The sequence below is a fragment of the Nelumbo lutea genome, chromosome 2 (genome assembly GCF_056320005.1).
Source record: "Nelumbo lutea isolate HS-2025 chromosome 2, American lotus-T2T, whole genome shotgun sequence".
Classification (NCBI taxonomy): domain Eukaryota; kingdom Viridiplantae; phylum Streptophyta; class Magnoliopsida; order Proteales; family Nelumbonaceae; genus Nelumbo; species Nelumbo lutea.
The window spans coordinates 102685915-102698269 of record NC_142685.1 but is presented as its reverse complement, the minus strand read 5'-3'; the positions used below and the strand labels follow the sequence as shown (position 1 = coordinate 102698269).

At 37.1% G+C, this 12355-nt stretch overlaps 1 long non-coding RNA gene across 1 annotated transcript; it reads right to left on the bottom strand.

The window, feature by feature from the left end:
- Positions 1-780: 780 nt before the first annotated feature.
- Positions 781-1807, bottom strand: LOC148872399 (uncharacterized). The gene is made up of 2 exons (XR_016106542.1): positions 1227-1807; positions 781-1096 (listed from the first exon to the last, which is right to left on the bottom strand). It is a non-coding gene; the product is annotated as an uncharacterized LOC148872399 (long non-coding RNA).
- Positions 1808-12355: the final 10548 nt, after the last annotated feature.

Sequence of the window (12355 nt, the reverse complement as noted above, 5' to 3'; positions counted from 1 at the left end):
CTACAATATTTTTTCATCCATTCATCTCATCAACCAAATGCTAGAAGTGTATTCTGCAAGATAGTAGGTCTCAGCAAACAAACACATGACCAAAAGATGAGAAAATAAATTCTTCCTTTCTCATCTCATCCCTTCTCATCCCACTATTTCTGACCATTAGGCTGTGTTTAATTTAAAGGAAAAGTAGGGAAATGAAGGAAGAAATAGAGAAACCTTTATGTTGTGTTTGGTTTGAAGGAAAAAAAGTAAGGAAAAGAAGAAAAAGGTAGGAAAACCTTTACAAACCTTCTATAAGTTTCCCTTCCCTTTTCGTTCTTTCTCTACCTTTTCCTTCAAACCAAAAATAACATTACAGTTTTGTAAAGGTTTCCCTACCCCTTTCCTTTTCCCTAAAACCAAACATTGCCTCAAGTATTCGATTTCCAGTCGTTTCCAATTCAAAACCTAACATGATATTGATAGGTTCAGTCACCAATTTTCCCATGTAACACCGTCGTGACAGCAGAAGAGCCAATTCCGTACGTATAAGTTACAAGTCTTCAAAAGAACAGCTTATAAAGTGTGGTGTGGTTTAAATTATGCAATTCTAACCACACCAAAATGGGGCCCAATGGATTCAAACATGCCACATCCCATACAAACAAAACTACCGAACACTCCCTTTGGTATTCAATTTTCAATCGTTTTCAATTAAAACCATAACATGATCTTGTTATGTTCCATCACTAACTATCATCCCCTGGTGACAGCAGGATGCCAATTGCTTATAAGGTACAAGGCTTCAAAGAAGAGTAGATTCAAAATCTTTTCAATTGAATACAACAAACAACACTACAGTCTTTCATCAATTCAAAACTCCTACAGACAACACTACAGAACATCACATTGTATTCAATTTCCTCTTGTTAGGTTCGGTCACCAACTGTCATCCCATGTACCACCATGATAACTGCAGATGTCAATTCCTTGGAAGAAACAATCTTTTCAGTTAGGAACGTGTGGAAGATGCATTTATTTTCTGAATACAGAGTCCCTTTTTCTCCTCTTATTTCCTAAAGCCAAAATGTTGATAATTTGAACTGACCCAAAAGTAATCCTGTATGGAGCAGAAAACCTTGTATTAATAAGAGCAATGAAATAAAACTCCCTGAAACAATTTCACAAAATGGGTGTCCATAAACATATATAAAATGGGAATCAAGTATGAAATCTCACAGCCTTGGTACCTTAGTCATCATCTGGATGGAGACAATGGCTGTTGATTTGTTTGAACAGTAGCATTATGAGAGTGATAGAGGAGATGGTTGTTGTTGTTGCCATCAGCATTAGATGGAGGATGATAGTACTTACGGGCTGTTTGGGGGCAGTTTGAATGAAATCTTGTAACAATCCTCACACCTGCATTTAACATCTCTAAATACTTCCCCATTTCTGTTTCTTCTTTTTCTTCTCCAGACAGAGAAACTAAAGAAACTAGGTAAGAGAGGTGATGAAGGAGAAGAGTAAGAATGACAAAAAGGAAAAGGGGAGAGAGATGAAAACAATGGCTTAAGTGGGAGATGGAAGTGAATGGCTTATTTATAGCCCATCCTCTCTTCTCTATCCCAATTTAGGCCATTGATTGATACAAGAAAAACATCATAATCCGGTGATTTTTTATACATGCCAAACAAGTTTCTATTACCTCCAGAGTTGTAATGGAATCAGATTCTGTAAAATAATCTAATTTAAATCTGACCACATTATTAATTAGATGCAGATTGTAAAATCTAAATCTGATGGATACATAAACTGATAAACACATTATCGGATGTGGGGCTCTTTCAGATATCATTTACAAGTCACAAGTAATTCCTAACATTACTAGATATTTGGCTCTCATTGGCTTTTTCCACAAACTTCCATATTAGGGGGAGGCAAAATATATGGTTTCCTCGGCATATCCTATAACATCATCCAGATTCTCATAGACTAACGTGCACCTTGCTCTGCCTCCATCCATGAGAAGCCATGCTAGCGCCTAACCAAACACATTTCCAAAAATGACTTCTCACTAAGCAGTAATTTCCTTTCTTCTTTTTTTCTTTCCCAAATTATCCTTATCATGTATCAAATTCTTCAAGCATTTCCGTTAGAAAACTGTGTATTGCATCAAGTAATTTGGGCAGAACCGATTTTTGATGAATTTAACATATAAAACTATATTTATTTATTTATTTGCTTTTTTGTGATTATTAAGCCACAAAACGGATTCAAACCCAATAGGGTCAGGCAAATGCAAACTGATCACTTAACCCGATCGACCCACTGACATCCTAAGGCATGTGCCTGATCTAGCTATTGAACAATCCAATAAAAAGTGATGATTATTTGTCGGGTGTGAATTCTTAAAAGTAAATCTTTTTTTACTGAATCATTGGTAGCTATCAATAATGTTTGGAAGGAGTAGAGATGAATGAGGAAACTTGATTATCTTTATATCAAGGTAACAACAACAATAACAATAATAATAATAATAATAATAATCATAATAAATTGGTTGAAAATTCTATTAAAGAATATTTAGAAGTTAATTAAAATTGTGTTTAGATCAATTTTAAGATTTGTGTTTTTAAAGCCCAAAATTACAAGTCTCAATTTTAATGCCGAGAAGTACGATACATCCAATGCAGATTTCTGATTCTCACTGCACAGCTATAGACATTCAAAACATCCAAAAAAAATACATCTTATACACCCAATTCCGAGATGACACCTACCCTAAAATGTATTTTAAACTTACAAATTCTGACATTGGGGTTATCAGTCATTCTCTCATTTTACTGTCAGTTTGACATGGTCAAAGTACAACAGCTTCTTGCTTTGCAAAGTACGCTCCATGTTGAAAACCCATAAATTGTAATTGTTGAAAACTCCACAGAGCCCAAACCAGCGGTTTGTCTAGAGTGTTTCAAATCAGCTGAACTAACCAGCTTAGCTAATGTGCAGCTCAGCCCTATCAAATGGGCTCTTAGGTTTTGTGCTTTGGGACTTAGAAATGTTTGAGCTTTACATTATTAGGTTTTTGAAAACAACTCTTACCAAAGGCTCAAAAACACTTTTTTTCTCCTTTTATTTTATTTGGGTAAATTACAAACACCCCCCTCTACTATGGGGTCAGTGATAAAACTCCCTATACTTTGTGATAAACACCCCTGAACTTTAGTCGTGAGACAAATATCCCCTAGCCATTAAGTCAAGCAATAAATTACCAAAATATCCATCCAAACTTTCTTTATTTTCTTTTTATTGCCTTTTTTCTTGAACTCTAATATGATCTACGTTCATGCATTAAAGTACCAGAATCGACTACAATGACGATTGATTTTTGATGATGAGCGATCTGGCAGCTCCCCACTGGAGGTAAACTCAGATGCTAAGCTGGCTAGTTTGCCTAGTCGACCTACACAAAGAGGGTGTCAGAGTGTTCAGGGTGCTTTACTCGGTGTGGGCACTCTGATGCTTAAGTTAGCAATGTAGAAGTTTAGAGAGAGCTGAGAGCTAGTAAAGGGCTTAGAGAGCTTAACTGTGCATACCTTTTGAGGTTGGAGGTGAGGCCCTTATACAGGCGTTATTTGTTGTGGGTTTCACACACCATGCTCGAAGGTTGTGGCACATGTAGACCAGGCTTTGTGCCTTATTCAGTTTCCTCCGGAACATTTGATGTAAGAGTTGACTTCTGAGAGACATAGGAGTGACGGGATGCATGTAGAGGAGGTCGGCGAGCATGTCTCGTAGGTTGCCACCTGGACTTAGTCAAGTAGACAAGTCCTCGAGGGAGGTCGCTCCTCACGCCGAGGACTAGTGCTGACGAGGTATCACAAGTTGGCAAGTCCTCGAGGAGATTTCTCCTCACATCAGGGTCCTTTGGACCGATAATGATGAGGTATCACAGGTTGGCCTTGGACGAGGGGTTGCTAGCCGCCCTGCCAAGGTGCCCGAATTGTGTATGAGGTGCTTGGACTGGTTCCAAGATGCGCCTCCTTGACTTAGTGGGATGTGTAGTTGTTTATGTGACACTGAGGTGTCATGCAGCGGTTCTTGTCATGCCACGTGTTGCTAGGTTAGCAGAGGGCCAAATCTACCATCATCAATTAACCCCCACACTCGAGCCAAGACCAGTTTGGCGAAGGGTGTAGCTTGTTTGAAGATGAGGCCCGAGGTGACCTACTCTCTATTTCGTTGGTTGTATGAAATCCTCTCTAGAGTCTTCCTTTCCTCTTTTTATTTTTTATTAGGTCAGCGGTGAGATACTGATGTCCTTTGAGATTAAGTGTAGTAGCAGCAAAGTCAAAATGCTAACGAGCTAGATAGATGGGGGCTGACCTGCATAGGTTGACCTACTTGTTGCCGATGCTGAAAGTGGGTTTGACTGCCCTTAGAATCCGGTTTGATCAGGCCACCAAAGCGATTACTCATATTTTCGGCTGTCAAAACATTGTCGAGCTATCGAACTGCCGAAGTATCCCAAGGTCGGCATAGGGGGCCTTAGCTAAAAGCGGTTTGGCTTCCCCTTAGTAGTTTTTTTTTCCAACGCACGTGACCTCACGAGCAATGTTGACGAGGCTCATCCAGATTGATTACATGTGTCGCAAGTCAGCTCATTCAGGTCACCAAAGCGAGTCCCAGTCAGGTCGCCAGAATTTTAACAAGCCAGTTTGCTCTTATCACCTTGGCCATAAACACCTCGTCACCTCGGCAAGCCTGACCTACGAGGGCGGCTCCACAATCTGCTGGCCATCAACTTCCACATATTGCATAGAGGGCTCGACCTGTGGGGCGGACTCACAGTCTGTTGGCTATCAACTCCCACCGGAACCATGAAGGGATCGACTTGCGAGGGTGGCCTCACAATCTGTTGGCTGTCAACTCTCACAAAGAGCATGTAGGGCTTGACCTATTGGGGTGGCCTCATCAAGGAGATTCTTTCTAGGCAAGACTGTTGGAACATGTCTGGGTTGATTTTGCCCCTCCTAGGAGGTTTATTCGAACCGAGCGTTATTGTTGTTGCTTGAGGATGCCATTACTAGGAGGCTCAGAGAATGGGTGAGAACTTAGCTTTTGTGTAACAGTTCCCACAGACGGCACCAATTGATGATATGCGATCTGGCAGCTCCCCGCTGGAGGCCAACTCGGATGCCGAATTGGCTACTTTGCTTGGTGTGTAGTGTCTGGAGTACTATACCTGGTGTGGGCGCTCAGATGCTTAACTTAGAGATGTGGAGGTTTAGAGAGAGTTGAGAGCTACTAGAGGGCTTAGAGAGCTTAATCGTTCGTACCTTTTGAGGTTGGAGGTGAGGCCCTTATATAGGCGTTGTTTGACATGGGCTTCATGCACCATGCTCGAGATCTCTAGGAAGATGTGTCTGACTAGTCCAAAGTCCTCGGAGGTAGTGGCGCACGTAGACCAGCCTTTGTGCCTTATTCGGTTTCCTCTGGAACAGTCGATGTGGGAGCTAACTTTCGAGAGAATCGGGAGTGATAGGATGCATGCAAAGGAGGTTGGGCCACCTAGACTTAGTCAAGTGGGCAAGTCCTTGAGGGAGGTTGCTCCTCACACCGAGGTCACTTCGACCAGTGCTGACAAGGTATCACATGTTGGTAAGTCCCCGAGGAGGCCGCTCCTCACGCTGAGGTCCATTGGACCAATAATGGCAAGATATCATAGGTCGGCCCTAGATGAGGTGTTGTTAGCCGCCCTACCGAGGTGCCTTAGTTGTGTATGAGGTGCTCAGACTGGTTTTGAGGTGCACCTCCTTAACTTAGTGGAATCCATGACTGTTCGTGTAACGTTGAGGTGTCATGTAGCAGTCCTATCGTGCCATGTGTCGCTAGGTCAGTGGAATGTCAAATCTGCCCTCATCAATTTCCATTGAATGAATAAATCCATAATTTAGTCTTCTTTTATTTTCTTTTATTTCTTTTCTAGTCCCTCACTTCTCTTGCCAGAAAATGTTAATCTTTATTAGCAACAAAACGAAGAACTTTATCCTTTCTTGGCCGAGAATTCGTTCAAGATTCAGTGTTCTCTTTTCATTCTTTCTTTCTTTTCTGGCAATTACTCATTGTTGTAGTTCCAATCCATCGTAATTTGGTTGGTGATGTCTTCCCACCATTCAAATAAATAAGAAAAGGACAGTTCGAGGATTTAAAAGTTTTTAAACAGTCGAATGAAAATTTTTCAAATTAAGTGACAGAGGATTTTTGTCTCATGTCTAAAGTTAGAAAGGTCTTTGTCGCAAATTAAAGCATAGGGGTGCCTTTACCACTAATCCCATATTACAGGGGTATTTTTAATTTACCCTTTTAATTTCCCACAATCAAAAGCTAAAAAGCAGAAAATAATGTATACAAACATTGCTAAGTTTTCCTAAGACCTAGATAAAGCAATGAAGAAATGGTTGGGGTTGAGGAAGCCCATTTTTAGTATGCTCCAGACGGATTGTTGTAAGCTTCTAATAATCAGTTGATCTAATCAAGTACCAAACGCGTTAAGTGGGGAACTGTTTTTACTTTTTAGAATGTCCGAGTCCGATTTAATTAAACGGGTAAAGCAGTGACCCATTGAGCTATTTGGGTTTACGCGGATCCAATTCTAATTTCACGGCGAATGCTTTGGCTTTAGAAAATAGCTTCATTCACGTTGTCCCTTTTATTCATTGTCCTTCTCATTTTCTTGCCAATTCTTAACCGAACTTTTAGGATATTTACGGTTCAATTTGGTTTGGTTTGGTTTGGAGATCTCAAACTAAAAATTCAATTCAGTAAATTATGATTTGAGAAATTCTTATATCAAATCAAACCATTTTATTATAGAATAATTTGGTCCAGTTTGTAACACCGTTTGGACCATTTTTGCGGATTTAACCTATTTAGAAACCTCAAGTAACATACATATTTACATAATAACAAATATAATTCAGATATCAAATTGAAATATTAACAACTGTAATTTATTACTATTATATAAATTATATTCCCACTTTCTCAAACATAAACAGTTCCTTGCGCATTAAATCATAAGTTATAAATTGAAACAAGCAACAACAATATATAAAATATTAACTGAATACAAATTTACATACATATACATATATATATATATATATACTTATGTTTACATATGTATTATATATATTATATACATTAATAGATATATTATTATTAATTTGGTTTAATAGTCTGATTTCTAACCTCTAGAAAATGAAACCAAACATTTTTTAAGGCCAGGCCAGACCAGACCATATTGCCAATTTTGATTTGGTTCGGTGTAGTTTAGTGGTCTAGACCAACACCCCTACTTAACTGTACACAAACCTCAACCATTAATTACTAATTATCATGGTTTTCAAAACCGGACTGGATCGGAATGTCAGACCAGAAAAACTAGGAACTGGTTAGGTGACTGGTTCTGCTTTTCCCCAAAATCAGATTTTTGCCAAAAAAACGTTGATTTTGTCAGCAAACCGCTGACCCAGGCGGTTGATCATTTTTTTTTTGTCAGAACGGGCTGATCATTCAACCCAAGAACTGAACTCCTTACTGGTTCGTTGTTCGAGTCAATTTTAAAAACTTTGCTAACAACAACAACAACAACAACAACAATAATAATAATAATAAAATAATAATAACAACAACAGTAATAATAATAATAATAATAATAATAATAATAATAATAATAATAATAATAATAATAATAATAATTGATGATGATGATGATGAATGAGCTGGTTGAACCAATGTCATTGCTGCAAATAGAGGTAAAATAATAGAATTAATAGAGGAAAATTTGCCTTCACTCACAAAGAGAAGTTCATATAGAAACCAGGTGAGCAATAGATCCATTCCATGAAAATTTTAATGGACAAGCAACTCACTCCAACCAAGCGATTTTTTTTGGTAGAAGTCCCCAATCAAATGACTAGTCCAAAGTGTTCATTACTTTAGGCTCAAGGGCTGTTTCTATCTTTCACTTCCTAAGTCTTCCAACAGCCTAGATGGCTAAAAGATGTAACAAATTTCTTTAAAGATCTACACCATTTGATAAGTATCTAGCTTAGCTACCATGATCTATAGGGCTGTTAATAATTTTATTTGGTTTCAGTAAATATAAAGTACTTTTTTTCTGTTCCTTTGAAGCCAATAAAAAAGCACCTTTTTAAGGGGCCCTTTGAATTGTTTTCTTGGCATTAAGACATTTATCAATCAATTTCAGCTGTCATATATCAAATGGTCCCTAAGATCCTCTCTCTTTGTGTTTTGTAACTTGTGAAATGTTTCTTTTGGCATTCTTTGCCCGACTCAGTGTCTCTTGTTTAAATAAAGAAGAAACCTTAGATTCTAGATTGCTTAGGAAACTAACTTTCCTAGAGTTAATATGAGAGGATGTGGTTGCCTTGGGCCGATGGTGAGAGGGTGTCATGACTGCAACAGACATGATTGATTTGGGTGGGTTAGGCCGGATTGGCTTGGATATGTAGTTGTCTTCAACAAATTTTGGCAAGATATATAATAATGAATAAAAATGTCCAAATAGTTTTTAGTTGGTCACTCGACATCCCCTTCATGCATTTCTCTATGGTTGTTGAAAAAAAATGATATTTTTAAATGTTAAATAATAATATTATCATTCTCATTTTAAAAACATGAGACTATAATAATAACAACAATAATAATAATAATAAAGGAAAATTCCCAATTAGTATCTTGTACTTTAGGTCTAGTGTCATTTTGGTCCTCAAACTTTAAAATGAGACAATTCGGTACCCAAACTTTCAAAGTGTGACAATCCATCAGTACTTGCCGTTAACTTATTGTTAACCATCTGCTAAGTGGTATTTGAAAAATACACAAATGCCCTTTGAGTGTCATCTAATTTTCTTTATCAACCATCCAAATATTGACAAAAAAAATTAACAATCCCAAATCCTTGCCTCTTCTATCCAAGAAAGTTGGGGTCATCAGAATGCCCAATCAAATGTAACCTCAACTTTCTTGAATAGAAGATGCAAGAATTTGGGAGTGTTAATTTTTTGTCAATGTTTGGATGTTTGATAAAGAAAATTAGATGACACTCAAAAGGCATTTGTGTATTTTTCAAATACCACTTAACGGCTGGTTAACAATAAATTAACGGCAAGTACTGGATTATCACACTTTGAAAGTTCAAGTACCGAATTATCGCATTTTAAAGTTTGGAGACCAAAATGGCACTAGGCGCAAAATTACAAGGTACTAATTGATAATTTTTTCTAATAATAATGATGATGATGATAATAATAATTTAATACTTTGAGTCATGTCAAATCCAATTAACTGGATCTAACAAATAAGGCTATCTACCTGGATGTAGCAAATAAGGTCATCAAAGAAGTCGTTTTCTACTGCTGTCTATTAAGTTGTCTCCAACTTTATATGATATTGTATCTATTTCTCCAACTGCACTACAAGAAAGTGCCTTGACTGGCTTGGCAATTCTCTACGGAATAAAAGTTGAATAATTTGTCCTTCATTGGGTATTAATAAATGATGAAGGGTGATTTGGTCCGACTTCGTAGTCCGGGGACACGTGTGTGTGACCTAGCTCAATGAACAGCTCAACCTGACAGCACGACCGCGACTCGACGGGAGAGACACACCGAGTCCAACGATGGCCACTCGGCGAGTTAAGTAACTCGCCGGGGACTAACACCTAGCCAATTTTGACTCCCACTAACGATGGCTACTTAATGGTAGGGGTGAGCAAAAACAAAACCAAAAAATCAAACCGACCGAAAAAACCGATTAAAACTGAACCAAAAAACGGTTGGTTCGGTTTCGGTTAACCAATATAGAAAACCAGCAGTTAACCGAACTGATTGGTATACATATATTTCTATATATTTGTGTATAATATATATATATTTATAATATTTTTTATATTTTTATAATATATTGTAAAAATTAAAAAACTGAAAAACCGATGAACCGAACTGACGGTTAACCTATAGGTTTCGGTTAAGTTTCAGTTATCAATTTTCCAAAAACCGGTACTACCGGTTCAGTTACAAAACATGCCCCATGGTTCGGTTCAATTTCGGTTATCAATTTTCCAAAAACCGGTACTACCGGTTCAGTTACAAAATATGCCCCACGGTTCGGTTAACCAAACCATGAGCACCCCTACTTGATGGTAGAATTGCTAGATTCCAGCAATTTAGGCCATGTTTGGTTCACTGCTCTAGGCCTCATTCTCTTAATTCTTGCTCATTTTAGGCAAGAATGTGCAAAAATGAATAGTATTAGAGTGTTTGGTTACAAAATTCTTTCCAATAGCCACATTCTTTTTAGAATGAAAAATCATCTCCATAGCACAAAAATTGATTAGCATGCACCATGAAAAATAACCATGCCCCATCTTGCTCATTTCATTCTTTGAGAAAACTCTACCTATAAAATTGTTGCCATAGATGTTTACTTTTGCGAAAGCACTTTTACATGAAAGAACTTTTATGAAAGTATTTTAATATGAAAGCGCTTTTATGAAAATACTTTTACGAAAGTACTTTTATAAAAACAATTTTACAAAAGTACTTTTATGAAAGCACTTTTACAAAAGTACTTTTATGAAAGTACTTTTACAAAAGCACTTTTACGAAAGTACTTTTATAAAAACACTTATGAAAATACTTTTATAAAAGCACTATTATGAAATTACTTTTATAAAAGAATTTTTATGAAAGTACTTTTATAAAAGCACTTTTACGAAAGTACGTTTACAAAACATCTATGCCAATTGGTAAACATTGACTATTGGAGACCTAGGCCGGCTATGAATAGCACACTTCTTATTTTTTGAAGAATGAAAATAAGCAAGATAGGACACTTGTTAGTCTAAAAAGAATTCATTTTAGGAAAAAAGTGTTTGCTTCATAGCAATATTTTCTCATTCTGCCTATTTTTACCCATCCTTTTCCATTTTAAGCTTCATCTTGGATAAGAATGAGAAAGAATGAGAATTGAACTAAACATGGCCTAATCTCCACCTCAGATGATAGGGGATTTTCGGTCACCAAATAGAGAAGCATCGGTCTAGGGATCAAGTCACCAAGAGAAGTAGGAACTTATATCGATAAGAAATGCACCTTCATCATGTAATCATTGGACAGTGCAGATCGTTGTCCAAGACTGAGGTTCAATGTGTTAAAGTTCATTCTAGAAGAATCTTCTGGTGGTGGTGGAAAGAAGACTTTCACAGCAATCTAAGGTTGACCCAGTAGAGAACGGAGGTAGTGATGTTGTAGTGTTTCCTTTCAGTAGAGACTGACGGCAGCTACAATGAGTTGATGTTGTTGAAAAACATTAAACGGAGGGTTGAAAATTTTTAGAAGAATAATGGCTAAATTAGTCTTTTTCATCTTTCTATTAACGGATAAGGAGGGTTTGTTCAATTGTCAAAAAACTTAAGGATAGTCTAGACAATACGTAAATAGTAAGGGTAGGGTTAGTCAATTAGCTAAACCATAAGGATGGTTTAATAAATTTACCTTATCTTCAATTACTCTCTCTATGAACTTTTAATATTATTTACAAGATAATAAATGTTTTTAGTATATTTTTTTCAATAATCAATTTAATTAATTAAATATTCTAATTATGTTTCATCAAGGAAAACCCCAAGTTGGGATTAAAGTATCACATGACCTTTCAATATTCTTTAGAAGATAAAAATTCTATTAATATATTTTTTCAATTACTTAATATAATTAATTAATTAATTAAGTCTTCTAAATATGTTTCATCTAGGCAAGCTCCAAGATGGGATTGAAGTATTGGAATCAGACCCAACTTGTAATCTTGTGGGCCTAATGCACACTCAAGCTTGTGGTTATGCTTGAACAAAAAACCTAGGTCCAAGCCTTGAATTTTTGAGTTAGTTTAGGCTTGGGTTGGTTGGGCCCAAGCTTGATTTGGAAATTTGCAAGCTTAATGTGAGCTCAGGCTGGGCTAAAGTATTGGGCCAAAGCTTGGCCTAAAACTTTGTAGGCCTAATGTAGGGTTAGACCCAACCAAGTTTCAACACAAAACTTAGGACCAAGCCTAAAATTTTTGGGCCAAACCGAGTCTTTGCATCTACCTCTCTTTAATGTCACAATAGAATTCTATAAAACAAAAAAAAAAAAACTAATATTTCAAACCATTCTCTCTCCTCTCACTCTCTTTCTCTCTCCAAGAATTCAACTATTCCATCTGTTAGGTTGGGCTTGAGCTGGGCCTAAAGTATTAGGCCCAAGCACGACTTATAAATTTGCAGGCTTGGGCTAGGCCTAAAAACAAA